General features: G+C 42.6%; 1 protein-coding gene across 2 annotated transcripts in view; it reads right to left on the reverse strand.

The window, feature by feature from the left end:
- GNAQ (G protein subunit alpha q) overlaps window positions 1–26,332 on the reverse strand; it is a 351,477-nt gene extending 325,145 nt beyond the window's left edge. For both annotated transcript variants that reach the window (XM_042965343.1, XM_042965342.1), the window contains exons 1-2: window positions 26,156–26,332; window positions 21,564–21,655 (exon numbers count right to left, since the gene is read on the reverse strand). The gene's annotated coding sequence lies outside the window, so the exon portion shown is untranslated. The remainder of the gene's footprint in view (window positions 1–21,563; window positions 21,656–26,155) is intronic.
- Between the last annotated feature and the right edge of the window lie 253 nt (window positions 26,333–26,585).

A 26,585-nucleotide genomic window follows, 5' to 3' on the forward strand; every position in this document is an offset into this window, starting at 1 on the left:
ACATCTTTCAGGATCAGGAAAAGGATGTTACCAATTACTCGGGGGAAAAATAGTGCGCTCCTGGGGAAGGTAGGAAGCTCTATTTAATATCGACCTTGTTGAGCCATAGGCTACATGCTACTCTTTTGCTACAGTACTTCCAGGGGAAATCTCCAAATACAGTACAGTTCAACTGATTTTAAAAACCAAGAGCCAGATGAAGTAAGGGTAGAGCAATTTCACGGGAACCCTTTCAAACCATTCATGCTTAAATCTTTTTAAAGTCATCACACACCATGTGTTTTGGACTCTATTTCCAGCCAAGCGATCAATATCTGAAGGTCTGGAATCACTCAAACACACCTCGCTTATGGTTGGGATTTACCTAAAGCACGCGCCTTGCAAGATTTTTTAGTTGGGCCTGCCTGGAGAACTCAAGCACGTGGTGCAATGTCAGTGAGATGGCAGATTGCTCAGATGCCTGTTGTTGGCTCTGAAACGCCACCTGAGCCATGTCATTGTCCTCAAGGTATTTATTTCAGTATACGTCTTTCTGTGGGGATGGACGCGAGCCTGCCAAATCCACTAACTACAACTCGAGGACTGCAGATTCTAAGCTTCTTCACAGCAGGGATAGAAAAAGAAAGGTTATCTGAGGATTCCAGAACCGTTCTCTTCTCCTCTCCATAAGGAATACATCACTGCCAGGCTGATCCACGGGGGGATTGGTGCCCTACTTGGAAGGTGGAACGTTGGTAAAATGGCAGGAAAATAACTTGTGTCTCCCCGATGCATCACATTCAAAAGATTTTAATTTTATTTGTTCTCAGGCCACGTTTGTCAACTTTGTGAACCAGGCAGGTCTTACGAAGACTGCCGTTGTGTCAGTACGTGACTTACCCTCGCACTCTTTGACCTGACTACGGGGACTACTCGTGGCGTGTCTTAGGTCTGGGTCGGCAGGGCACAATGTCAGGGTAACAGGATGAGGGTGGGCAGGAGGAGGAGCAGGTCATGCTAGTTTGCCTGCTAAGGCCTGACAAGATCGCCTGCACGAGGTTCTATCCCAGGCAGTTCATTATGATACAGCGTCCAAGGATTACAGCTACCTAAGCTCACAGTTCAAATAACTCCATTCATGCATTTTGTCACATTCATTCAATTCCCAGTTTGCGACAGGCAGGACACAGAAAGAAGCAGGAGTCTGTGATGAGAACTGGAGTCAGGATTAGGAAAGTTGGCCATGAGGCAAGAAGGTTGGAACCTGGCTCTAGTTCCTGGGACAGGCCAGGTTCCCTGGGGAACTGGGTTCAAGAAAGGTTAGCAGAATGAAACGCAGGGTTAGGGACCAAATCTGCTCAAATCAGCACACTGCCTCCAAGGCAGATTCCTCACAGGGTGACCTGATCCTGACCTCCAGAAAGGAGGGCTGATGCTGATCCTCAGAAAGTCGGCTTGGTGGAAAGTCCTGGAAGTCCTGGAAGTCCAGCACGGTCCCATGTGCTGTTTGGAGGACGCGGGCAAATGCGGCCTGTGTCTTAACAATTCTTTTCTACTCCTTCCAAGCAGGCGCTGCCTAACCATTTCCAGTCCTGGGTTTAGTTAAAACCGGTTTCCAACAACTTCAGATTTCTTCAAAGTTAATCATTCATAATTTTTTTTGTCTGTTCCTCAAGACTTTTCTGGGTTTAAAAATATAGTAATCCAAATCCAAATGGACATATTATTCCAAAGTTTTAAGCCCAGCAAGTTGTTTTAGAAAATAACCATGAAATTTCAAAAGTATTAATATTTCTTCCAAGAGTATATAATACACATCCCCAGGTAAGCATTATTGGAACCTTCCATATTTTGTTCTGCGTGGGAATTGTTAGTACTTGGTAATTTTGTTAAATTTTTTGTGTGTGTGATAAACAGAGCAAGACCAAAGCAAGAAAGAAACCCGTTAGGAAATCTGAGTCAGGATTAGGAAAGTTGGGTACTCGATTGCAAAGAAAGGACAGAAAATAGTCATCTTTGAAAAGCAAAACCCATACTTTCTCCATATTTCATCACATTATTTTCTTATTAAAAAGGAGCATGTGCTTATTATAGAAATTTGGGAAATACAAAAAGTATAAAGGAGGAAAATGAAATTATTGTGAAGCCCCGCCTGGCAAATATTTTGCTAGATACCATTTGTCTATTTCCTATGCAAATATAAGCATGAATTCTTAAATATAGTCAGGATTAGGTAACACAGCCCATTTTGAATTTCTGCTCTTTTTACTTAGTAATCTATTATATTTTTCCCCATCCTTACCTACTTTGTAATATGATGTTATCTCATTGTACAGGCATTAAATGATTTCTATTCACTTTTCTCCCACTGGTAGACATTTAGGTATTGACATTTTCTCTTCGCTATTGTAAATAGCACTCTCACCAACAGCCTTGTCTTAAATCTTTATGAGCGTCCCTGAATTGCCATCCCAGTCAGAAATGTAGTGTCTGGGATAGAGGTGATTTTCATGGACAGATTTCAAAACCAGAAAACTACTGAAATGTAGAACAGAGAGAGCCCTTGCTTCATCTCAAACAAACTCCCCAGTTCCTACCACCTGGCAGACCCTGCTCTGTTACCCTTCATGTCTCATTCCTCCCACCTGGCCATAATTGATCACATGGTATTTCTTCTGGAAGGAATGCCACCTGGCAGCATAGGGCAGAGGGAGACAAGACCCAGCTCTGGAACCACTGGAGGGCACTGAGGATACATTGCAGAAGCTGTTCTAGCTTAGGACAGACCAAAAGGGCAGAGCTGTGGATCATATACAGCATCCAGGGGACCCAATAGGATCTGTGGCCGTTCTGGGCTACAAAAGTTCTATCAAAGGGAAGGAGCCAGTCTTGAGAAATTCAGATAAAGTGCCACTGAAAAATTAGGTAGGTGAGAGTTACACATAAGATCTGTCCATGGGGTTAGCTGACACTATAGTTTAGAGGCAAGGGTCTGTCTGGTCTGCAAGATCAGGAAATAGCAGGAGTTACAGAAGGAAATAGGGAAACAGATCTGAGCCTTGAGGAAGCAGGTCCGGGGCTGGGACCATACCTGCAGAGTCAGAAAAGTTCTAACTTGGGGCTCAAATAAATGAATAAATGATTCGGAGCACAGGTTCCATTTAGGGGAAAGCGTGTCTGTTAAACTGGGCTAGGAAATGCTGCAGTAACAATCCCTAAATCTAAAGGGTTTAAAACAAAATTGCATTTCGTCCTTATGTTACATGTCCATTTTTCATCAGCATGAGGTCTCCTAACCACATTGTCCTCACCCAAGGATCCCAGGTTAATGTGTACCATATAGTTGTGGCCATGGGGAAAAATTACAGGATAGTCCAGCATCAGTCCTCAAATTCTTCCACTTGCCTGGTGGCTCAGGCGGTTAAACGTCCGACTCTTGATCTCGGCTAAGGTCACGATCCCACAGTTTGTGGGTTCAAGCCCCGCGTCGGACTCTGCACTGTGAGCACAGAGTCTGTTTGGGGTTCTCTCTCTCCCTCTCTCTCTCTCTGCCCCTCCCCTTCTCATGCTTTCTCTCTCTTAAAAGTAAATAACCATTTAAATGCTTCTGCTGTCATTTCCTTGGCCAAGGCAAGTCATCACACAGCCACGCGCCTGGAAGCAAGAGTGAACTGGGAATCTTGGTGCGCATTGGCAGTGGCTGTCCCATAACACCACGGCTAAGTCCTAAAGAGGAGACACTATGAAGAGAGGAAAGATTCAAGACACTTAACGACAGCTTCCCTGGAGTCCTAACTTCTCCTTTCTCTGCAACCTCAAGTGGGACTTAGGTTTCAGCAGTCTGGAGCCCTATTCCTACTGACCTTGAGAAGGAGCAGCCGATCCATGGCAGGCACAGATTCTGGGGGATGGTGTGGGTAAGATAACCCCACAACCACTGCCCCTTGAGCTCCTGCAATAGGATGGATCCTAGTATGTCCGGGCTATCGGGGTTGCCAACTTAGTTGTTCAAGTTTATACTTCTAGGTAGTTGGTAGCAAACAGATGCCCCCCAGCAGGGTTGTCAAGATTTAGCTCATCTGGGGGAAAAAAACGAAAGCAACCATGTGCATTGAGACAGGTAGTGGTAGTAGTAAATGTCAAACAGCAGAGTGACGTGGTAAGTAAGCCATGTTTATTTCAGATACTTTAGGGGACATTTGTTTAAGGTAAGTAAAACTCCACCCCGGCATCCCATTCTGATGAGGATAACAGAATGATGGAGGGGCTTCTTCAACTCTTTACAAACTGTAAGTGGTTCTAGAACACCTGCTGTGCTGTTGGACTTGCTGGATGCAGCTGCAGACCTTCCGCAATTATACCAGCAAGATGACAGGAGAAAGTTGGCGCTCCCTTGCTATTCATTTCAAACATAACTCAAATTTTGGAGGAGCTTATGAAAAATGCTCGGAGAAATGCTAATTTCACATTCAAGTTAACAAGAAAGAAGCTGGTGGGTTTTTTCTTCGTAATAAGCTCTTCCAAAGGAAGAGGTTTCTTTTTTAAATTTTTTTATTCTTTTTAATGTGTATTTATTTTTGAGAGAGAGAGAGAGAGAGAGAGAGAGAGAGAGGACATGAGGGAGGAGGGGCAGAGAGAGGGAGACACTGAATCTGAAGCTGACTCCAGACTGAGCTGTCAACACAAGATGCAGGGCTCGAACCTGTGAGCCTCGGGATCGTGACCTGAGCCGAAGTCGACATTTAACCGGCTGAGCCACCCAGGCGACCTGAAAGGAAGAGATTTCTAACTTAGATGTAGCTCACCCAACCTGAAGTAGGAAGAGAGGAATAATCAAGCTCACTCTGTGGAAATCATTTATTTATAAATGGATAGCACCATGCAAATTGCATGTCAATGAAAACAGAAAGTGTGAGTTATAGACATTCTCCAGCATGGGATACGTTTTTGCTAGTTAACTACAGTCTTCAAGTGACACTTCCTAGTTGATTTGCAAAAGATCAAGGTTATCAAAATGGGCTTCATAGTCAATACCATGCTTAATGGTTATATGGATTCTGGTGAAGTCCATGACCTGAATAAGCATGTGGTTCAATTTCAGCCTTCAAGGGATCATTTAAATAGCTGTGAGTGTGTGACAATCAAGATCCGTAGAACATCACTTAGATTCCTTACAATGTTTCATTCCCTTTGCAAAATTTAAAAATTCAACGGAAACTACCGTAAATGACTGCCCTTCAAAAAAGTACACATGTAATAGACAATCTGACATTCAGAGAAAATCTAAAATGTTAAAAACATGTATTCTCACGAAAACTTTTGTGATTAATTTCTTTTAAATCTGTGGGAGCCTCTGAAATAGAAGAGGGGAGAAAAGCCCTCAATGCAATCAATTTCACCAAAAGTAGGAAGTCTTATAATCAACTTCAGTGATTTATCCAGTCTTCATGTGATAAATACCATTCACACTGGAAAAAATAACCCTTCTCGTCATTTAAGCAGGCTCATGCAGGGGTTGAAAACGATGATGTAGCCATCTCACAATGACTGCTACAAAACTGAGGACTGTAAAGTCTTGTCCTATGTACAGACATGCCCTTATGCCCAAGTCATTGAGAATGTAATTGTGGCAGAAACTCACATTTTACATGCCTTGGTACTTACATGGCTCAGTGCTTTGGAGAAAAAAAAAAAAACAGCTTAAAACAAAGAAAATTTTGAAATCCAGGTTTTCTAGCCACCAAATTCACATTTGTACACTTTTAACAGGCTAATGCAATAAGGCTTTCCCTTAAAATATGTTATTATTTAATGGATATGGCCCTTCTTTCTCAGCTTTTCAGCTGAATTGTTAAATTTCTTTCAGTTTTGGCACTTTTTAATTTTGATCTTCAAGTTGCTGAATATAACCCCTCCTTCCATTTTCTCAGCTTGCAAACTGCATTGATGCATTTTGTTTGGTGGAGATTTATTTTTTTACTTTATACTTTCTGTTCTTCTGCATTTTTAAAGTTTCAAAATGAACCTATGTTACTTTTGAAATTAGAAAAAGAATGTTTGGGTTTTTTTATCTTTCAGAGAGAGGGAGAGATTGCATGTGAGCAGAGGAGGTGCCAAGGGAGAGAATCTCAAGCAGGCTCCACACTCAGCGTGGAGCCTGACACAGGGCTCCATCCCATGACCCTGAGACTACCTGAGCCGAAATCAAGAGTCAGATGCTCAACCGACTGAGCCACCCAGGCACCACCCAAAAATATATATTTAAAAATGCGTTTATTAGATGCACAACATGAATGGACTTTACACTTACAAATGGTTAAAATGGTGGGGTGCCTGGGTGGCTCAGTCGGTTAAGCGTCTGACTTCGGCTCAGGTCATGATCTCACAGTTTGTGAGTTCGAGTCCCACGTCAGGCTCTGTGCTGACAGCTCGGAGCCTGGAGCCTGCTTCGGATTCTGGGTCTCCTTCTCTCTCTGCCCCTCCCCCACTTGTGCTCTGTCTCTCAAAAATAAATAAATGTAAAAAAAAAATGGTTAAAATGGTTAAGATTTATGTCATGCATATTTTACCACAATAAAAGGGTGCATTTATTAGAAAATCCAGGTGTCCTTGCATTTACTGATGACTTTTTCTTTTCCCAGATCATACTTTTGATGTTGTGTCTAAAAAGCTGGACTTCATTAAACTTAACTTTTCCTCTGAGAAAGACTCTGTTACAAGAATGAAAAAACAAACCGCATTTGGGGAGAAAATATTTGCAAAATGCATATCTGATGAAAGTCTAGTATCCTAAATACATAAAGAACTCTTAAAACTCAACAACCACCACCAACAACAACAACCAGATAACAAAGCTTACAAATGGGCAAGAGATCTGAACAGATACCTCCTCAAAGGAGACAGACAGATGGCAAAGAAGCATACAAAGAGATGCTCAACATTATGTCATTAGAGAATTACAGATTTTTTTTAACGTTTTATTCATTTTTGAGACAGGGAGAGACAGAGCATGAACAGGGGAGGGTCAGAGAGAGGGAGACACAGAATCAGAAACAGGCTCCAGGCTCTGAGCTGTCAGCACAGAGCCCGACGCGGGACTCGAACTCACGGACCGCGAGATCATGACCTGAGCCGAAGCCGGCCCCTTAACAGACTGAGCCACCCAGGCGCCCCGAGAATTACAGATTTAAAGAGATACAACCACCTGTCTATTAGAACAGCTAAAACCGAAGACACGGACAGTATCAAATGCTAGCACGGATGTGAGCAACAGAAATTCTCATTCACTTGCTGGTGGGAACGCAAAATGGTACATCCACTTTGGAAGACAGTTTGGCAGTTTCTTACAAAACTAAACATAATCTTCACATACGATCCAACAATTGCACTCCTCGGTATCTGCCCAAAGGAGTTGAAAACGTATACATTCAAAAACCTGCACCCAGATGTTTAGAGCAGCTTTCTTCAAAATCACCAAAACTTGGGAGCAACCAAGAGGTCGTTCAGCAGGTGAATAGGCAAATACACCGTGGTCCCTCCAGACAATGGAAGAAATGAGCTATCACATCACAAAAAGACATGAAGGAAACTGAAACGCATATTGTCAAGTGAAAGAAGCCAATCTGAAAAGGCTACATACTGTCTGATTCCAACTCTGTGACATTCTGGAAAAGACAAAACTCTGGAGACAGTAAAAAGATCAGCGGTTGCCAGGTTTTCAGGGGAGAGAGAAAAGGATGAATACTGAAGCATGAGGGATTTTTAAGGCAGTGAAATAATTCTGTATTATACTGTAATGGTGGAAAAATGTCGCCAGACATTCCTCAAAACTGGTAGAATATGTAACACAAATGAGGAATCTTTATGAAAACTATGGGCTTTAGTTAATAATAATGTAACAACAGAGTCTCATAAAAAAACAAAAATATTACGTTAAAATATTATTTATCTTGAAAAAATGCACTTACTAAAGTAAAGGTCACTGTTTGCAGTCACAATTCTGCTTTTAAAATATTCATTTCCATAATTACCCATTGGTTATTTAATATTGTACGGTAATTTATGGTGTCGGACAGCAACCTCTAGACATTTTCAAGCAGATAATTTTCATACTATGTAACACTGATTTGATCACTGATTCAGTAAGATTCCCAAGACTCCTAGTTTTTACATTTTGATTAAATAATTTCACTATCTTGAATAAATAATCGATACGCAGTTTGGCAATCTAATTTCTCAAGATTCCAATAAAGTTGCAGTTGAAACGAGGGGCAAAACTCTCACATGCATAAACCTTCAGAGTTCTGTCGTTTCTTTTTTTTTAATGTTTATTTTAGTTTTGAGAGAGAGATAGTAGGGGGTGGCAGGGCAGAGAGAGAGGGAGACAGAGAATTTGAAGCAGGCTTTGTGCTGAGAGCAGAGAGCCCGACGTGGGGCTCAAACTCACAAACCATGAGATCATAACCTGAGCCGAGGTCAGACACTTAGCTGACTGAGCCACCAGTCCCCCCAAGAGTTCTGTCGTTTCTGATGATAATACAGCATTAAGAAAAATAAGATACCAATAGTATTTATTTAACATAATTGTCTTTCTTATTTTCTGTGAAGACACGCAAAGATATAATTTCTACAACGTGGATGTGTCAGCTTGGAACCACTTTGGGACTTCCGTGCTGGGACTGGGGCTGAGAAAGACTCTTTGACCCAATTACAGAGACAAGTAGTATGAATACCAGTGTGGCTAATTCAGCCTTGACTCAGATTTGCTCATGCCAAGGAATCTGCTCAGGTGGGTAGAAGACAGTCAAAGGGGCCTCCTGGCACCACCACTATTCAAGGACACATGGGCTCATGAGGCTTCTGAGTTTTAATAGAACATTATCCATCAGATAGAAATATGAGATTTAGAGCCACCTTTCAGAGGTGAGTAAGCTGGACAGATCTGGGCACTCTGGGATGATCCCAGCCACATGGCATGGAATCGAGCCTAGGACCTCAGCCCCTCCGAGAACCGGCCGTGGAACCGGATAACCAGAGTAGAAAGCCAGTTCTTCCTGTAGGGCAAATATACTCGTTCAGGGACCCGCCACTGATATGAATGGGACTGTAGTGAATGTGCCTCCGTGGTCCAGAATGACTTTGAAACTGCATGCGGCTCGGCTGTCTGAGCCTTGACAACTCCAAGAAGCCGGGGAGTGACACTAACTTTATATTCACGTATCTCTCTTTGTCATTAAAATACTACTTTAGTCTGGGACACCTGGGTGGCTCAGTAGGTTGGGCGTCCGACTTCGGCTCAGGTCATGATCTCGCGGTCCATGAATTCAGGCCCCGCATCTGGCTCTGTGCTGACAGCTCAGCGCCTGGAACCTGCTTTGGATTCTCTCTCTCTCTCTCTCTCTCTCTCTCTCCCTCTCTCTCTCTCTCTCTCCCTCTCTCTCTTTCTGCCCCTCCCCTGCTCACGCTCTGTCTCTCTCTTAAAAATAATTAAACATTAAAAAAAACACTAATTTAGCCCATATAGTAGAACATAGTAGTCAGGCTTCCACACTTGTCACGAGAGCGATTACTCCCATTAGATCTCAGTCCTCACGGGTCAGCCTTGCCCGGAGTTATGTGTTTTGAAATGTCAGGTACTTTCTCATATAAGTTGGGCTGTCTGATGTTGCAATTGGGTGGTTGATGTCATAGATCAGTAGATACTCAAATCTCTCCCCTACAGGGAGTGCTGACATTGGCATGAAACAGCTTGTTAAGTTTGGCGCCTTGTATCGCACATTTGGCCTGCTAAACGAGTACTATGCAAAGCGAAGATGCGTCATATCTTAAAATTATGGAACAGTTGAGCCGAAAGAGGTGCTAAACATCTAACCTTACACCCTCATTTCTCATGTATTCCCCCAAACACTGTAAAATCCTAGAGAGGTGGGACGGTGTTTCATTTCTTTCCACTTAATCAACATGGCCTCCTGCTTTATGCTTGGCATGGGAAAGAATTTAGATTATGTACATGACAGCCCCTCCAAGAAGGAAACATTCTTGTTTATGGCAAGCATGTGTTAACTCCCTGAGTTTCTCATGCTAAGGCCAAGGCCCCCAGGGGTGTGATGCTTACTATGTCTAACGGGTCAATCTTGCTAACTATTGCTCCAAAACGTAGACAGGCAAAATCAGCCATTTCCCTGATGGGTTTTTCATTGCCCCGTAAGGTCAATAAGGAACAGAAGGTGTAGTGGGTTCAGTGCAAGGTTCTGTTTGTCAGACTGGCCTTCACTGGTCCTCCCCAGAAACTGGGATTCAGCAGAGGGGCTGCGGCTCTTAACGTTAACGTGCCTTTAGGAACACTTTATACACACAGAAAGAATCATTTCCCCCTCAAGAATTTGGGAAGTGTTCTCATAGTAGCCCAATGGGTGCATAAAAACAGCTTCCGGGGTGCGCCTGGGTGGCTCAGTCGGTTAAGTGTCCAGCATCAGCTCAGGTCATGACCTTGTGGTTCGTGGGTTCAAGCCCTGCATGGGGCTCTGTGCGGACAGCTCAGAACCTGGAGCCTGCTTCGGATTCTGTGTCTCCCTCTCTCTGCCTCTCCCTCACTTGTGCTCTCTCTCTCTCTCAAAAATAAATAGACATTAAAATTGTTTTTAAAAATAAACAACTTCCACCAATCTCCTCTATTTCTATCCTTAAGATTTTTTTTTTAAATATCAGGGGGCTTGTTGTCCCTCCTTGCACCTCGCCTTGCTTAGGACCATCTCCATTCATCCAATAATGCTTTAGTAACTCCAAAGCTCCAAGATAAGAAGTCTGACTCCCATTCCCCCTTTTCCCACGGGGGCTCTTGGCTTGAAGAAAATCTGCCTACCTCTCAGGCTACTTGTGATAGAAGCATTATTTGCACACAGCCCTCTGTTCCTCCTTTCCTTTGCTCTGTGTGGTGTGGAGTATCTTCCCTTCCCCAAGGATGCTGAATTTGGCCATGTGACTTGTTTGGGCCCTTAGAACAAAAGTAGCAGCAACAGTGCCAGCTCCGAGCTGTGGTCTCACAATTCACGCCAGCCCTTTTGTACCCCTGCCATCCACCCGTAGAAAGAATGTGTCCTACCTAGCCGTTGCTCCTTTAGGCCAGGTTCTAGAATGAAAGACCAGTGGGTTAGACCTGAAATAGAGCTGTGGCCTGGAGCCAAGCCCAGCTGATCAACAATTCCAACAGATGCTAACTGACCTGCAGACTGATGGGCAAGAAATAAATGTTTGCCGAGATTTGGGGGGCAGTTTATTATTAAGCATCAACGCAGGGATAGCTGACTAATACATTTCATATACCAATGAGTATAGGTACCTGATGAAGTTCAGTGTGCAGGATGCTTATTAGAGTCTCCTAGGGATCAAGACTTGCTTAGGAGAAAAGGAAGTAGGACTGGGTCCAGGGAAAAGTTGAACTGAAATGCCAGCCTGACAACAGCCTCAGCTGACACCACGGGAGCTCTGGAGGCAAAATGTGCCATAAGTGATGTTCCACATTGGACCAACTGACCAGGCTTTCCCCACTTGCCCTGTCAGTTTTGTCCCTGAACCTGATAGCAGAATGCTGTCTGACGGGGGCACTCTCAGTGGTGGGGCAAGTCTTTCCTTGAAAGAGTTCTCATCACCTCGACCACACCTCCCTCTACATACTGAGCTATCACCTTAGGGGCCTTTGCTATGGCAGAATATTTCTGGATTATTCCTTCCTTCAGGGTAGTGAATGGGCATGTGCATCTACATAAGCTCATTCCAGGGGCTTTCCCTATACAAATGCAAAGCTGGTGAAATTTTTATGTTACAACTTAATCGAATTCCTCTTTGAGAGACCACACAGCCTTGGAGACAATCCGATGATAATCTGGTTGGGGTAAATGATGAGACTCTGAGCGGGGGTGGTGCCGAAGCACAGAGGAGATGGGTCAACTGCAGAGCAGGAAAAAAGGAGAGAAATTTGGTTTTACTCTTGAGGTAAAGAGAGCAGACAGGGGAGTCCAGAAAGCAGGGGCAACCACGTGGCAGCAAGTGGGCACTTCCAGAGGTGAAGGGACAATGAGGTGGCCTGCTCGCTGACTTCTGATGTTCACAAAATCTCCTCCTTCCACGGTAACTTGAGGTCCCCACTGCATAAAGCAAACTGTCAGCTGCTTTTTGAAAAATATATTTCAACATACCCCAAACGAAAAAGTGTATAAAGAATAATACTAAATGCAGTGTCTGGTCACAACCCAGAATTAACAACTGTCAACCTCTAGCCAGAATTTCTTCTGATCTTCCAGTATTTTAATACATAAATTTTTACAGATAGAGTGGAAGCTTTTTGCTACTTTCCTGAACCCATTTCCCTCCCTCATCTGTGGCAACCACTAAGCTGAACTTGGTGTATATTCATCCTGTCCACATTAAATTTTTTTTTAATGTTTATTCATTTCTGAGAGACAGAGAGTGAGTGGGTTGGGGCAGAGAGAGAGGGAGGCACAGAATCTGAAGCAGGCTCCAGGCTCCAAGGTGTCAGCACAGAGCCTGATGTAGGGCTTGAACCCACTAACCATGAGATCGTGACCTGAGCCGAAGTCAGATGTTCAACTGACTGAGCCACCCAGGAGCCCCACCCTGTCCACATTTTCATACTTTTACTTGATTTCAGTTCTGTGTTTTGACATTTACAGAAATAGTATCATGCTGTATGTGTTGTCCTGCAAATTGCTTTTTTTCTTTCAACTTTCTATTTTCAAGATATAGTCATGTTCCTATTTTTTTACCTCCTATATAATATTCCACTGCACAAGTAAATCTCTGTTCATCTTGTCCTATAATGATAAGTAATGAGATTGTTTTAGCATTTTTCTTTCACAACTAATTCTGCATGGAACAGCCTTGAAAAGGTTTCCTAGGACAGAGACCTTGAAGTAACATCGCTGGGTTCCTGGGACATTACTTCTTCAGTTTTTGGTTGACAAGATTAAAATGGTGGCTTCCTAGCTTAAACCATTTGAGTGGCACTGCCGGGGACCTTCCATTGAATTTCTCTGCAGAGCTTCTCTCCTGGGCACCGACAAAGAGTCACGATGTAATAAATGTCTATTGAGTGAATTAATTACAGATGAAGAAATGGGGCCTTGAGAGAGGAAGTGGCCACCACAGTCCTATACTAATGGCAAGGCCATCTCTAGAACCCACATTTTCTGGCCCCAGGGCTGCCTCTGAAAGACCCAACGAGAAGCTCAAGTTCAACTCCAATCCCACCTGAAAACTCCAAGGGAGTCATTAGACGGCCAGTTGCCCTCTTATCAAGTATCTGTTCACATAAAATATTTTGAGAGGTTATAAATTGTGGACGTTTCTGGTTAAACAACAAGAATGAATAGGGGCGCCTGGCTGGCTCAGTCAGAGGAGCACATGGCTCTTGATCTCGGGGTTGTGAGTTCTAGCCCTGTGCTGGGTGCAGAGATTACTAAAAAAAGAATAAATAAATAAACTTTTAAAAAGAGAATGTTAAAAAGAAGAAGAAGAAGAAAAGAAGAAGAGGAAGGAGGAGGAGGAGGAAGAGGAGGAGGAGCAGAATGAATAAAATTTCCTGTTCAAGACACACTTTCATGAGGTCATTTTAGGCCATCATCTAGCATCCCCATTTGAGCTGGTGGTATATTTATTTCTCCTATATTTAAAACAATTTTTTTACATTTATTTATTTTTGAGAGACAGAGCACCCGTGGGGGAGGGGCAGGGAGAGAGAGACAGAGAGAGAGAGAGACAGAGAGAGAGAGAGACAGAGAGAGAGACAGAGAGAGAGAGACAGAATCCAAAGCAGGCTCCAGGCTCTGAGTTGTCAGCACAGAGCCCGACGCTCGTCCTGAACTCATAAACCATGAGATCATGACCTGAGCTGAAGTCAGATCCTCAACTGACTGAGCCACCCAGGCGCCCCTCTCCTATATTTTAAAATGGAAACATGGGATTGATCAGTAAGTACATGGATAGTGGAGGAAGGAACAATTCGAGCAACAAAATAAATAACATGGTATTGGACTACAGCCCAAAGTATAACATAAATATTCACAAGTCTATATTTATATAAGTGACGCGTAATTATTTAAATGAATGAATGAATAAATAAATAAATAAATCAGGGATAACCAAATTTCCTGTGCAGAAGAATTCCAAATGACTTACGTAGACGCTGGCCCCTAAAGAAAGGAGGACATAATTCCCTACTCCTTCAGTGGGCTGCACATCGTGATTTCCTTCAAAAAGTACAATGTGGGAGGAGGAAAAAGAGCAGCTTTACAGTGGAAAAACAGAACTACTTCAGCCATATAAATATGTTTTATACCATCAGTGATAAGTCATATTAATAATATATAACCTTGTTATAACAAGGATGGGACATTATCTCTGTGGTCTCCCTCCCTAAAACCTTAATTTTTAAAAATACTTATTTGGGGCGCCTGGGTGGCTCGGTCGGTTGAGCGTCGGACTTCGGCTCAGGTCATGATCTCACGGTCCGTGAGTTCGAGCCCCGCGTCGGGCTCTGTGCTGACAGCTCGGAGCCTGGAGCCTGTTTCAGATTCTGTGTCTCCCTCTCTCTCTTCCCCTCCCTGTTCATGCTCTGTCTCTCTCTGTCTCAAAAATAAATAAACGTTAAAAAAAATGTAAAAAAATATTTATTTATTTTGGGGAGAGTGCAAGCTGGGGAGGGGCAGAGAGAGGGGGACCAAGGATCCAAAGCTGGCTCTGTGCTGCACAGGCTGATAGTAGCAAGCCCAATGGGGGGTTCGAACTCACAAACCATGAGATTGTGACCTAAGCCAAAGTCAGACACTCAATCGACTGAGTCACCCAGGTGCCCCCTAAACCTCTTTTAAAAAAAGAAAAGTTTATTTATTTTGAGGAAGAGAGCATGTGTGCATGTGTGAGTGGGGGAGGGGCAGGGAGCCAGGAAGACAGAGAATCCCAAGCAGGCTCTACACTGTCAGTGCAGAGCCTAACACAGGGCTCAGTCTCACAAACTGTGAGATCATGACCTGAGCCAAAATCAAGAGTCGGACGCCTAAAGGACTGAGCCACCCAGGTGCTCCCTAAAAACCTAACCTTCTTCCAACCATGAAGAAAACATCAGACAAACCAAGTAGAGGAACATTCCATAGAATACTTGATCAATATTCTTTAAGATTTTTAAGGTCTTCAAAAAACAAGGAAAGTCTGTACAAATGTCACAGGCTTGAGGACCCCAAGAAAACATGACAACTCAGTGTAATATAGTATCCTTGGTGGGATCCTGGGACAGAAAAGGAACATAGTAAGTTCTTTTTAACACAGTCCAGCTTTAAGTACGAGGGAAAGCTAAGGAAACCAGAATAAAATATGGACTTTAGTAAAGTTAGAATGTGTCGATATTGCTTTACTAGTTGTGACAAACTTATCATCCTAACCTAAGAAGTTCACAAGAGGGGAAACTGAATGCAGGGGAAATGGTAAGTCTCTACAATTTTGCAACTTTTCTATAAATCTGAAACTATTCTAAACCAAGGAGTTTATTTAAAAAGAGCCAGGACTTAGAAAAGCGGTGATTAGCTTTGTTTTCTATTTGTTTTTTTATATCATTTATATTTTCTACTAGGCAGGGAAGGGACCTTGTCACCTACTCCTCCTATTTCATAGGATTGGTGTCCACAGTAAAAGGGTACCTGCATACAGCCCGATGGAGCATTTATAGGTCCCCTAGCTAGAAAGTCACTGATTTGCTCTACCAGTGCATGCTTCTCTGGCTCTTTAGCACTGAGATGTCTTTGGCCAGTGAATTGGCTGTCTTCCTGAGTATGACAGATTGCTGCTGCTGCCAGGCCAATTCACAGCCTGAAGATCTTAGCTAAATGGAGGAGAAATGTTGATGGTATCCTTGCCAGTCACTGTTTTGTGTCCCATTGGTGCTTCTGAAAAATTAAAGGGGCAGGACCCAAATAGAGGAGTCTTCCATTCACACTTTTGGGTGTGTCCCCCCTCACAATGACTTCTGACCTCTCTGAGTATATCTCCTCTTTTCCTTTCACTGGCCCTAGAAGGGGGGAGTGCCTTTGTTGTTCTCAGAGTAGGTGGCCCTGTCTCCCTGGCCATCGCTGACTGGATGCATCACTCCTGGGTGTAGTGGACTGATCAGGAATCCTTCCCGAGGATTTAGAATTGGGGCTGAGATTTCCATCATAGAACTGAATTGGCCTCTTGAGTTGGGGCCTTCGTCAGGACCTTGATACATCTTTAAGACTTAAATGTTGGTGTCCATCCAATAGATCTAAAGAATATGAGTTTTACCTTTCTCATTCTAAACCACTTCTGGAATATTTACTGTCCTGGGCATATATTGTTCTTGGATCCCCAGAATCCATTCCTCAGTCTCTTGTACCCAGATCCCTGATTTTCCTTGGGAAAAACTATCCTCCCTGGATTTAATCATGCTTACCAACGATCTACCCCTAGAGTTTTTAGTTATATGAACCAATAAAAATCTTCTTGAAGCCAGTTTGAGCTGAGTTCTTGCCATCTACAATCGAAAGAGTCCTGTTTGGCATACTTCCTAAAAGCACGTGTCCATGTTATCCATGGGCTCTCCAGGCTCTTCTGTGAACTCTTTGAGTCTGCTCTAGGCTTCCCTTCTTTCCCGACTCTCACCTTCCTCACCCCAAACCAGCCCCTGTGTGTGTGTGTGTGTGTGTGTGTGTGTGTCTTCCAGCAGGGTCTTGGTTTAAAAACACACACGATTTGGGGCACCTGGGTGGCTCAGTTGGCTAAGCGTCCGACTTCAGCTCAGGTCACGATCTCACTGTCCGTGGGTTCGAGCCCCGCGTCGGGCTCTGTGCTGATGGCTCAGAGCCTGGAGCCTATTTCAGATTCTGTGTCTCCCTCTCTCTCTGCCCCTCCCCCATTCATGCTCTGTCTCTCTCTGTCTCAAAAATAAATAAATGTTAAAAAAAAATTAAAAAAAAAAACCACACACGATTTAAGAGAGACTATGGCTGGTCATTTTTTTAGGCTTGATTAACAAAAGTTGTTTTAAGTGCTTGTTTCAAAACCCTTCATTTCAATTTCTGTATCTCACTCAGAGTAGGTAAGCACTGTCAAAGATAAGTCAGGGTATGAATCTTGGCATGCAATCAAAATGATAACCTAAATTTTCGGAAAACGTAAGAGTTTACGGTGCATGTTCGCGTGTATTGTTTCATTTCATCCTTAACGTGTAAAGGAGGGGTTGTCTTCATTGCTCAGATGAAACAACAGATTCACAGAAGTTCAGGGACTCACTCACAGATATACAATAATGGCTAAGAGTTACACAGGAGACTACTTCCAATGCACTAAACATCTTTTCTGTTTTGACCCAATGTTGGAGATATTACATTACACTTGCATTTTATAAATATAGAAACTGAGACAAAAATGTCCCTGAACACATCCCAGGTCATATCCCAGGTGCATGCTATTCCCTATCTGCTTATCAGCAAAATAGGGCTTGAATTCTTCTGATCCAGGTCAAATGACTTTTGTACAGTATCAGTAAATATAACAAAGTAGCAAAACCCAACAACCAAAAACACAAATGAAGTTGACCCCATGGAAAGATGATCAGACTAGAATCTGAAAACGTTATGTTTTCCCAGCACCCTAATGATGTCCTATAAGGATTTATGTATTTTGCATTAAAAGTTCACCATTTTAACTAAGAGAAACTAAGATAATTTACAGAATAGCACATAAGATTGAAGTATCTTGGAATTTTCAGATGTAGTATTCAGCTCTTTTTGTTTCGCAGTCCTTAAAAATCAGTTAATATATTGTATATCCCAGTCCTGCCATCTGTTAATCTAATTTAAATCATTTTGCATTTAAAATTATTATTAAGCTGACTTTAGAGAAATGATAAGCATGAAAAACACATGATATATGTACAGATAATAAAAAACATAGTCATATATTTCAAAGAGTTAAAACATATTCTTGAAAAGGTTAATTGGACCACAGATGTGAGTGTGTGCGTGTGTTTGCACATATGCATATACAACTGTTCAGTTTTCCATTTTACTGATCAGCAACTGCTCTTAAGGAGGAAAGCTGGGTTTATACTGACTTTTTTTTTTTACATTTATTTATTTTTGAGATAGAGAGAAACAGAGCATGAATGGGGGAGGGGCAGAGAGAGAGGGAGACACAGAATCTGAAACAGGCCCCGGGCTCTGAGCTGTCAGCACAGAGCCCGATGGGGGGCTTGAACTCACAGACTGTGAGATCATGACCCGAGCCAAAGTCGGACGCTCAACCGACTGAGCCACCCAGGCGCTCCTATACTGACTTTTTATAGGATTATAAGTGATACCTGCCAGTTGAAGCAATTTGAATTATAGTATCAACAACTCCAAAGAATTATTTGTTGTTTTCAATCAAGTTTTTTATTATGATTTTTTGCTATGTTTCTCCAGTTTCCTACTTATGAAAATAAGATATTATATTGATTATACTCGCTTTTACACATTTGTACAAGAAAATGGATTTTTCATAAAAATCTCTGCAGTAGGGGTGCCTGGGTGGCTCTCTCTTTCCCTCTGCCCCTCTTCCCTGCTCATGTGCTGTCTGTCTCTCTCTCTCTAAAATAAAAAAGAAAAATTTAAAAAAATCTCTGCAGTAGTCTTAATGTGGAAATTCCACTATCCCAGAAAGGAAAGATGGGTGGTCACTGGCTAACCTGTTTGACACAGGTAGAGGCCAGGGTCCAGGGAGCTCCAATGCCCGGGGCTAAGCCTTGAATCGGGACAGATGAAGAGAAAGGTGAATCCAATGAACCGAGCAAGGAAACAAAAGAAGTAGGAGACAAAAGGCTAGGAGCTGGGACACCAGAATTGACTGAACACATTCCAGATGGATGCCGCAAGGCTGAACTGTCATGAAGGAAGAGGGCTTCCCTGGGGTGCAGAGTCCTTTGGGGCTTGTCTTAGGAAGATGAAAAGTCAGTAGAGAATGTGGGTCATAGCATTGTTCTCCGGTGGAATTTGCTTGCATACAAATAAGGAATCTTTGTTTCTCGTTTTCAGAAACGTTTTAGTTTGGAAAATTGTAGACACTCGACAACGGTACAAAGAAGGGAATGATAAATCCCCATGTACCAGCCCTTCCACAATTTTGCCAGCCTTCTTTCATTCATCCCTCCCCACTCTTATTTATTATTCTTGCCAGCACATTTTAAAGCGCATTCCAGACATCAGGCCTTTCCTACTCTTCATTATGCATCTCAAACTGGTGCTTCTTCATGAAGCATCTCTAATTGATAAGTAAACTGAAAAATGAAAAGGTCTTTAGTGCTATATAAGACCATGTTTATATTAAAATGCCTTGATTGTCTCAAAGGTGTTCAGTTTGGATCAGGGTCCAAACAAGACTCCCATGTTAATTTTGATCGTTTTGTCTCAAGATTCTTTTATTCTATTCCTTGCCAGCTGCCCTTTTTCTACATCTTTGATTTACTGGAGAAACTGGGGCATTTTCCCTGAAAGAGCAATGTCCCATATTTCAGATCATGTCACTTAACTTATTCTTCCATGTCTCTTATTTCTCCTAAACTGCAATATAGATAGAGATACCTGATTGAATTTAGAGTGATTTTTTAGGCAAGAGTACATCATGGGAGATGCTGTAAATAAAATATTTACAACCCATGGGCCATATCTGATCTATAGACATGGTCTTATTTGGCCCATACAGTTTTTTTTTTTTATGCTTTATTTGGCCCATATAGTTAAAAAATAAAAAGCTGTATCAGTTTCTGAAATCAATCTGGGTTTTGCCAGGAAACAGATGGTACTCTCATGCAAACTCTTTATAAGGGTATGGACAGAGTTGGGGAAACAACAATGAATGACAAGCCATTCTGGGGCTTGTAACTGCAGGGAATTGTCACATTCCCCCACCTGAAGGGCTTCTGGACAGGGGTCTTTGGTAGAGGACAGTCATCACAGACACCCAAACCCAACCTAAACCGATACCTGCAGAGAGGGGCATGGAGAAGTAACTCTCTTACCTCAACGTCCTCCCTTCCTCAGTGACCCTCTGGCTGGTGACTCCCACTGGCTGAGCACAACAGGAAGCCAGAGGGCAAAGAAGCCCATTGGTACTGTACCTAAAGGCCAGCCTCCCCCCAGGGAATCAAGTCAGGAAGGGTGGAGAGTGGATCTGGAGGGGTAACACCTGCCACTATTTACAATTAAAAGGTTTTATAACAATATAAAATTCTGCATTTTCAGCTTCTCTTGTCACATGAGATGTTCTGGCAGCCCGGAGAGCCTGATATTAACAACTGGCTAGAGCCCAGCAATGGCTGCCCTGTGGCAGGACATAGGAATGTGCTGTGGACCTCAGATCGTTACCAGGAAGAACAGGAGGGCAGAGAGGAGAGAAGCCTGGGACTGTACTGATTACTTACCTAGAAATCGAGATCTTAATCCAGAAGGGTGCTGAGTTTACTTTGAATTAGCGAGATTATGTTTTTCTTTGCTATTAGAAGTAATGGAGGTTCATATGAATTTAGCTTAAATTAGAGGAAAGCAAAGAAACGTTTTTGCAAACTTGAGTATTGCATTAATATGAAGTGTGATTATCAGAATACAGAAAAGAAAATCCTCCTGTATTTACAGGTGCGCTGAAATACGCATTGTGGCTGATTGCCATGTGTTAAAATGGATATTCTGCTGAAAACAATAATCATGTTTCAGAATGAATTTCTAGCCTACAAGAATAAATCTGGAAATATTTACTTAAAAGCAATTATGAAAAAAGTTTTTTTAATCTTTGTAAGCAAACTAAAATTTTTGACATTACAGCATGGGAATGATAATTTTTCAGCACTGCCAGCTGCTAGGCTGTTACTAAGATTCTGCACACTGTGGACACTGAATATACGGGGCCAACATATACAGTAGCTCAGGTTATACACTGCACAATACTAGGTAGTGTCAATCACTACGTGGGGTCTGTAAATAGGAATTTTTCTATTACTTTCTCCTATTCTTTACAGTAGTTATTATTTCTGCATTAAGGCTGCTTAATCATGGATGTTACTATGCATAATTTAAAATTATTCTTTATTTGTGAAATGTTCAAATGTATAGTCACTATTCTGTTTTCCCGTATGATGAGAAGAATTCATAAGTAAGAATTTTCCTTTATATACTCATAGCCCAGATGAAAATAGGTAAAATTAAATACAGTTCTTAAGAATTTAAGAATGTAGTCACTTACAGTTATTTTATGTAAAATTACAAATTAAAGTTTAACAATTTTACAGATATTAGAATTATGGTATTATCCAATCTTGAATATTATGCCTTCTATTATGTAAATTTTTATAGGATATGTTGACTTAAAAAAGATACAATACACTTCCTAAATGTTTCCAGCTAATGCACTTGCTTAATATTCTAATTAAGTATCAATCTGTTGTCTACCTCATCTAATTATTTTTAAATTCCTATGTGCTTTTGTAAATAATTTTAGTAACTTTATAAGTCACCATTAATTATCATTACATGTCAGAGGAACCTGGCTGGCTTCGTCTGAAGAGCATGAGACTCTTGATCTCGGGGTCACAAGTTCAAGCCCCCAATGGGTGTAGAGATTACTTTAAAAAAAAGAAGAAAAAGTCATCATTACATGTCAACTTACAGTAACAAATATGCATGCACTTCAACTTACTAATAGAATTTCAATATATAGAACACATAAGGGTGTGTTTCACTTTAAATTAGGGAGAATGAAAGCAAATATTCAGATAGTCACAGAGAATTTGAGTGACAGGTCCTACTGGCATAATAAAGTTGTTAGGCTGATTATGTGCGATGGTGACCTACCTGAATACACGATCATTGGTCATGGTCAAATTCAAGAATATGAGAAATGAGAGTAAAAAAAGCAATCAGCTTTTCAGCCTTACAACGGCAAAGACCGAAACCAGAGCCAAGGACTAGATTTTGGCAGAATATCAAGGCAAAAGGCAACATAGATATCTCTTTCTAGCTGTTATCTGAAAATATTCTTCTGCATAAACTTAAAATAAATGGATCACTCTAGGGATGCCTGGGTGGCTCAGTCGGCTAAAGGCCAGACTTCGGCTCAGGTCATGATCACACGGTTCATGAGTTCGAGCCCCACATCAGGCTCCGTGCTGACAGCTCAGAGCCTGGAGCCTGCTTCAGATTCTGTGTGTCCTTCTCTCTCTGCCCCTCTCCACCCTCCTTCTCTCTCTCAAAAATAAACATTAAAAAAAATTTTTTTAAAAGGGGGTGGCTGGGTGGCTCAGTCAGTTGAGCATCTGACTTTGGCTCAGGTCATAATCTTGTGGTCTATGAGCTCGAGCCCCACATCAGGCTCTGTGCTGACAGCTCAGAGCCTGGGGCCTGCTTCGGATTCTGTGTCTCCTTCTCTCTCTGCCCCTTGACCCACTCCCTCTCTCTTTCTCTCTCAAAAATATATAAAATTTAAAAAGATTTTTAAAAAAATAAATAGATCGCTGTAAAAACTCCTAGATATTAGGACAGAAAGTGGCAGCTAATGTGCATTGAGAACGAACTATCTGGTTGGTCATTGTACCAAAAACTTTATCTTCATCATCCAATTTAATCCTCCTGATGGCCATGAGGTCAGTACCATGATTATGCCCAATTCATGGATGGGGAACTGAGAAAGAACTTCACAAAAACCATACTCATTGTGGGTGATCCATACCCAGAGTCTAGTTTAGTTTAATATGTGTGGAGTTCAGGTCAAGAACTTGCCACGAACCCTTGGCTTCCATAGAGAGGAGGGGAGAGAAAAAAGAATGTGTATGCTTCCCAGACACCACAGTATCCTAGGGGCTCCTTGCCTAACCCATCAGCTACCAAGTGATGGGCAGTATGAAGGCCTGGGGAACATGGGTCAAAAGCAAAGAGTAGGAGTGATGAGAATAGTGAACAGAAGACGTTGCATTTGCAACAAAGGCACTGCCTTTGGCTTGGGTCCCATTCTCCTCATCTCTCTCCAGGACTATTGTATAAGACCGGAGACGGGTATCAAACTTAAACTAGAGGACAGAGACATAAAGCAAAGGTCTCATAGGGTCACCATGATTCAAACATCTCCTACAAAGCACAGCATATATGGTTTTGTGTATACAGCCTAACTAAATTCATGCATCAAAGTTTGAGAACCACTGAGCTGACATAAAAAAAAAAAGGGAAGGAAAATAAATTCATTTGTCTGGGCAGTCAAACCCGGCTTTTTAAAGAATGACTATCAATTCTCTTGTGTTGATGGTAAATGGGTGGGGAATCCCAAAATGTTTACTAGATCTCATTAATATTAAGTCTCTGTAACATTAAAAAAAATTTTTTTAATGTTTATTTATTCCTGAGAGAGAGAGAGCATAAGGAGGGGAAGGGCAGAGCAAGACAGACACACAGAATCTCCAGGTTGTGAGCTGTCAGCACAGAGCCCGATGCAGGGCTCAAACCCACGAACCGTGAGCTCATGACCTGAGCCAAAATCAGATGCTCAACCAGCTGAGCCACCCAGGCACCCCTAAGTCTCTGTAACTCTAACTTTAATGCATGGTAAGAGACTTTACTTTCCTGCTGTTGTAAGGATTTAAGGAGTCACACCCTACAAGGGGATTCAGTTCTAAAGTCTGAGTGTAGATTAAGCTAAAGTTACAGTTTTCTCAAATTTTATCCTAAATTTTCTTTCTAGAATGCAAATCTGGTCACATCACACTCTTCCACAGAATCCTTCCATAGACTGAGTTGCTGATCTCTGATTTCACTGACAATAATTACAGGGGATAATAGGTGCTCAGTGAAACACCCCTTACCCCCAGTGGCAAGACCTTCCATGGCTCATCATCCCCCACATACAAGCATGTGACCCACGGGGATACAGGTCATAGTTTGGGGTTTATTGTTAAACTTGATTTGGTTCACCATTTAATTGGTCTGGTTAAGCCACATGGACAGTGTCACCTAATGGTTGCAGCCTCAATCACCATAGACAGCATAATCCAAAGCCACTCAGACATCAGAAGTGTATGAGTTTCTAGGGTGCCCGGGTGGCTCAGTCGATTAAGCGGCCAACCCTTGATTTTGGCTCAGGTCGTGATCTCATGGTTCATGAGTTTGAGCCCTGCATTGGGTTCTGTGCTAACAGCACAGAGCCTGCTTTGGATCCTCTGTCTCCCTCTCTCTGCCCCTCCCCTGCTCGTGCTCTCGCTCTCCCTCTGTCTCAAAAATAAATAAACATTAAAAAAATTTTTTAAAAAGTGTATGAATTTCTATTAATCAGAAACAAGGGTGTGCTATTCAAATATTTGTACACTTAGGAGGGAAGTGAGAGGTGTCCCCATTCAGGAGCTGCTCGAGAGTCAGGCACAAGCCTTTTCCAAATCTGACCCCTGTCAACCTTCCAGCCGCATCCCCTGCCACAACCCACGTTTACTACCCCCCAGTCCCCCCTTTACACTCAGTACTTGTCGCCTGCCATTCCTTTCCTTGGTCCTGCCTTCTACAGCTCTTCTCTGACGGTCCTCCCCAAAGACTTCTCTACAAGTTTTTCTTTCCTGATTTATTATCCCTCCCTAAAGTACAGTTCATCTTCTTTGACATCTCACTTAAGTCAACTATCACTTTTCTTAACTGTAATGTAATTAATTATTGACAGAAAGAAAGGAAAAAGAGGGAGGGGGAGGAGATAGTTTAGAATGGAGAATAAAGACTATTATAAATAAATGTAGTATGTGAGGCAGGTGTCTCTAAAATGGGTAGGATCAGAATATCAAAAAATATGATTTCTCCACACAGGCCTCCAGTTATGGCGCAAATAAGTCACAGGAAGGCAAGGCACCGAGTAGGGAATATAGTCAACCGTGTCGTAATAGTGTTGTATGGTGACAGATGGTGCTTCCCTGGCGGTGAGCACGGTAGAACATATAGGCTTGTTGAATCACCATGCTGAATACCTGGAACTAATGTCAACTTGTATGTCAACTGTACTTCCATTAAAAAATGAAGATATTCTGGGGTGCCTGGGTGGCTCAGTCGGTTAAGCACTGGATTCTTGGTTTCAGCTCAGGCCATGATCCCACAGTTCGTGAGATGGAGCCCTAGGTCAGGATCTGTGCTGATGGGGTGGAACCCGCTTGGGGGTCTCTCTCTCCCTCTCTCTCTCTGCCCCTCCCCTGATCCTGCACACATGCATGCTCTTTCCCTCTCTCTCTCAAAAAAAAATTTAAGTGTTTATTTATTATAGAAAGACAGAAAGAGACAGAGCATGAGCATGGGAGGGGCAGAGAGAGGGGGAGACACAGAATCCAAAGCAGGTTCCATCCTCCGAGCTGTCAGCACAGAGCCGACACAGGGCTCGAACTCACAAACCGTGAGATCATGACCTGAGCCAAAGTTGGATGCCTAACCGACTGAGCCACCCAGGTGCCAGCCCCGCCCCTCCAAATTTTTTTTTTTTTTTTTAAAGTCAAGAGGAGCACCCGGGTGGCTCAGTCGGTTAGGACTCCGACTTTAGCTCAGGTCATGATCTCACAGTTCGTGGGTTAGAGCCCCATGTTGGGATCTGTGCGACAGCTCAGAGCCTGGAGCCTGCTTCGGATTCTGGGTCTCCCTCTCTCTCTGCCCCTCCCCCACTCATTCTCTGTCTGTCTCTGTTTCTCTCTCTCTCTCTCTCTCTCTCTCTCTCAAAAAATAAATAAACATTAAAAAAAATTTTAGGGGCTCCTGGGTGGCTCAGTCTGTTGAGCATCCGACTTCGGCTCAGGTCATGATCTCACGGGTCGTGGGTTTGAGCCTCATACCAGGCTCTGTGCTGACAGCTCGGAGCCTGGAGCCTGCTTCTGATTCTGTGTCTCCCTCTCTCTCTGCCCCTTACCCTGCTCACACTCTGTCTCTCTCTGTCTCAAAAATAAATATTTAAAAAAATTTTTTAAATCAAGATATCCTGGGACAATTGCAGAAAGTTGAATATGGATTTTATATAAGTTAATCCTTACTATTCAGAGTGTGAGCTGTTGACCATCAGCAGCATTACCTGGGTGCTTGTAAGAAATCTGCTTCATCCCCCACCTGAGGGGATTTATACGTACCCTAGAGGTCAAGAAGCACTGTATTAGACCAAAATAAAAAATCCTTTCTCCAGCTACAGCTCCTTACTATCTAGGAGTCCACAAATCTTCTCTAGAACATCTAAAATCACGTACATCTCCCTTCTCAGAGTTCACCTCCAACTTGTCTCTGTGCCCAGTCAGGTTTACCTGACAAATTCATCTTGCCCTTATAATCTTCACTCTTCTCTGCAAACTCCTATCCTGGGTTTAAGAGCTTTTAACCCCACCCTGTCCAGAGTTACATCATAAAGCATCCTCCATTCACTGGATTATGAAGGTCACCATGCTCCTATCTCTTCCTCTTCATTTTCAGGAGTGGGCACCAAGAGGGATTCTTTGGCCCAGCAAATGAATATTTGAGTATTTATTGCTTCACTTACCGCCCCCGTCCCATCCATTCACTCACTCA

This window comes from Panthera tigris, chromosome D4 (genome assembly GCF_018350195.1).
Source record: "Panthera tigris isolate Pti1 chromosome D4, P.tigris_Pti1_mat1.1, whole genome shotgun sequence".
In the NCBI taxonomy this organism is placed as follows: Eukaryota; Metazoa; Chordata; class Mammalia; order Carnivora; family Felidae; genus Panthera; species Panthera tigris.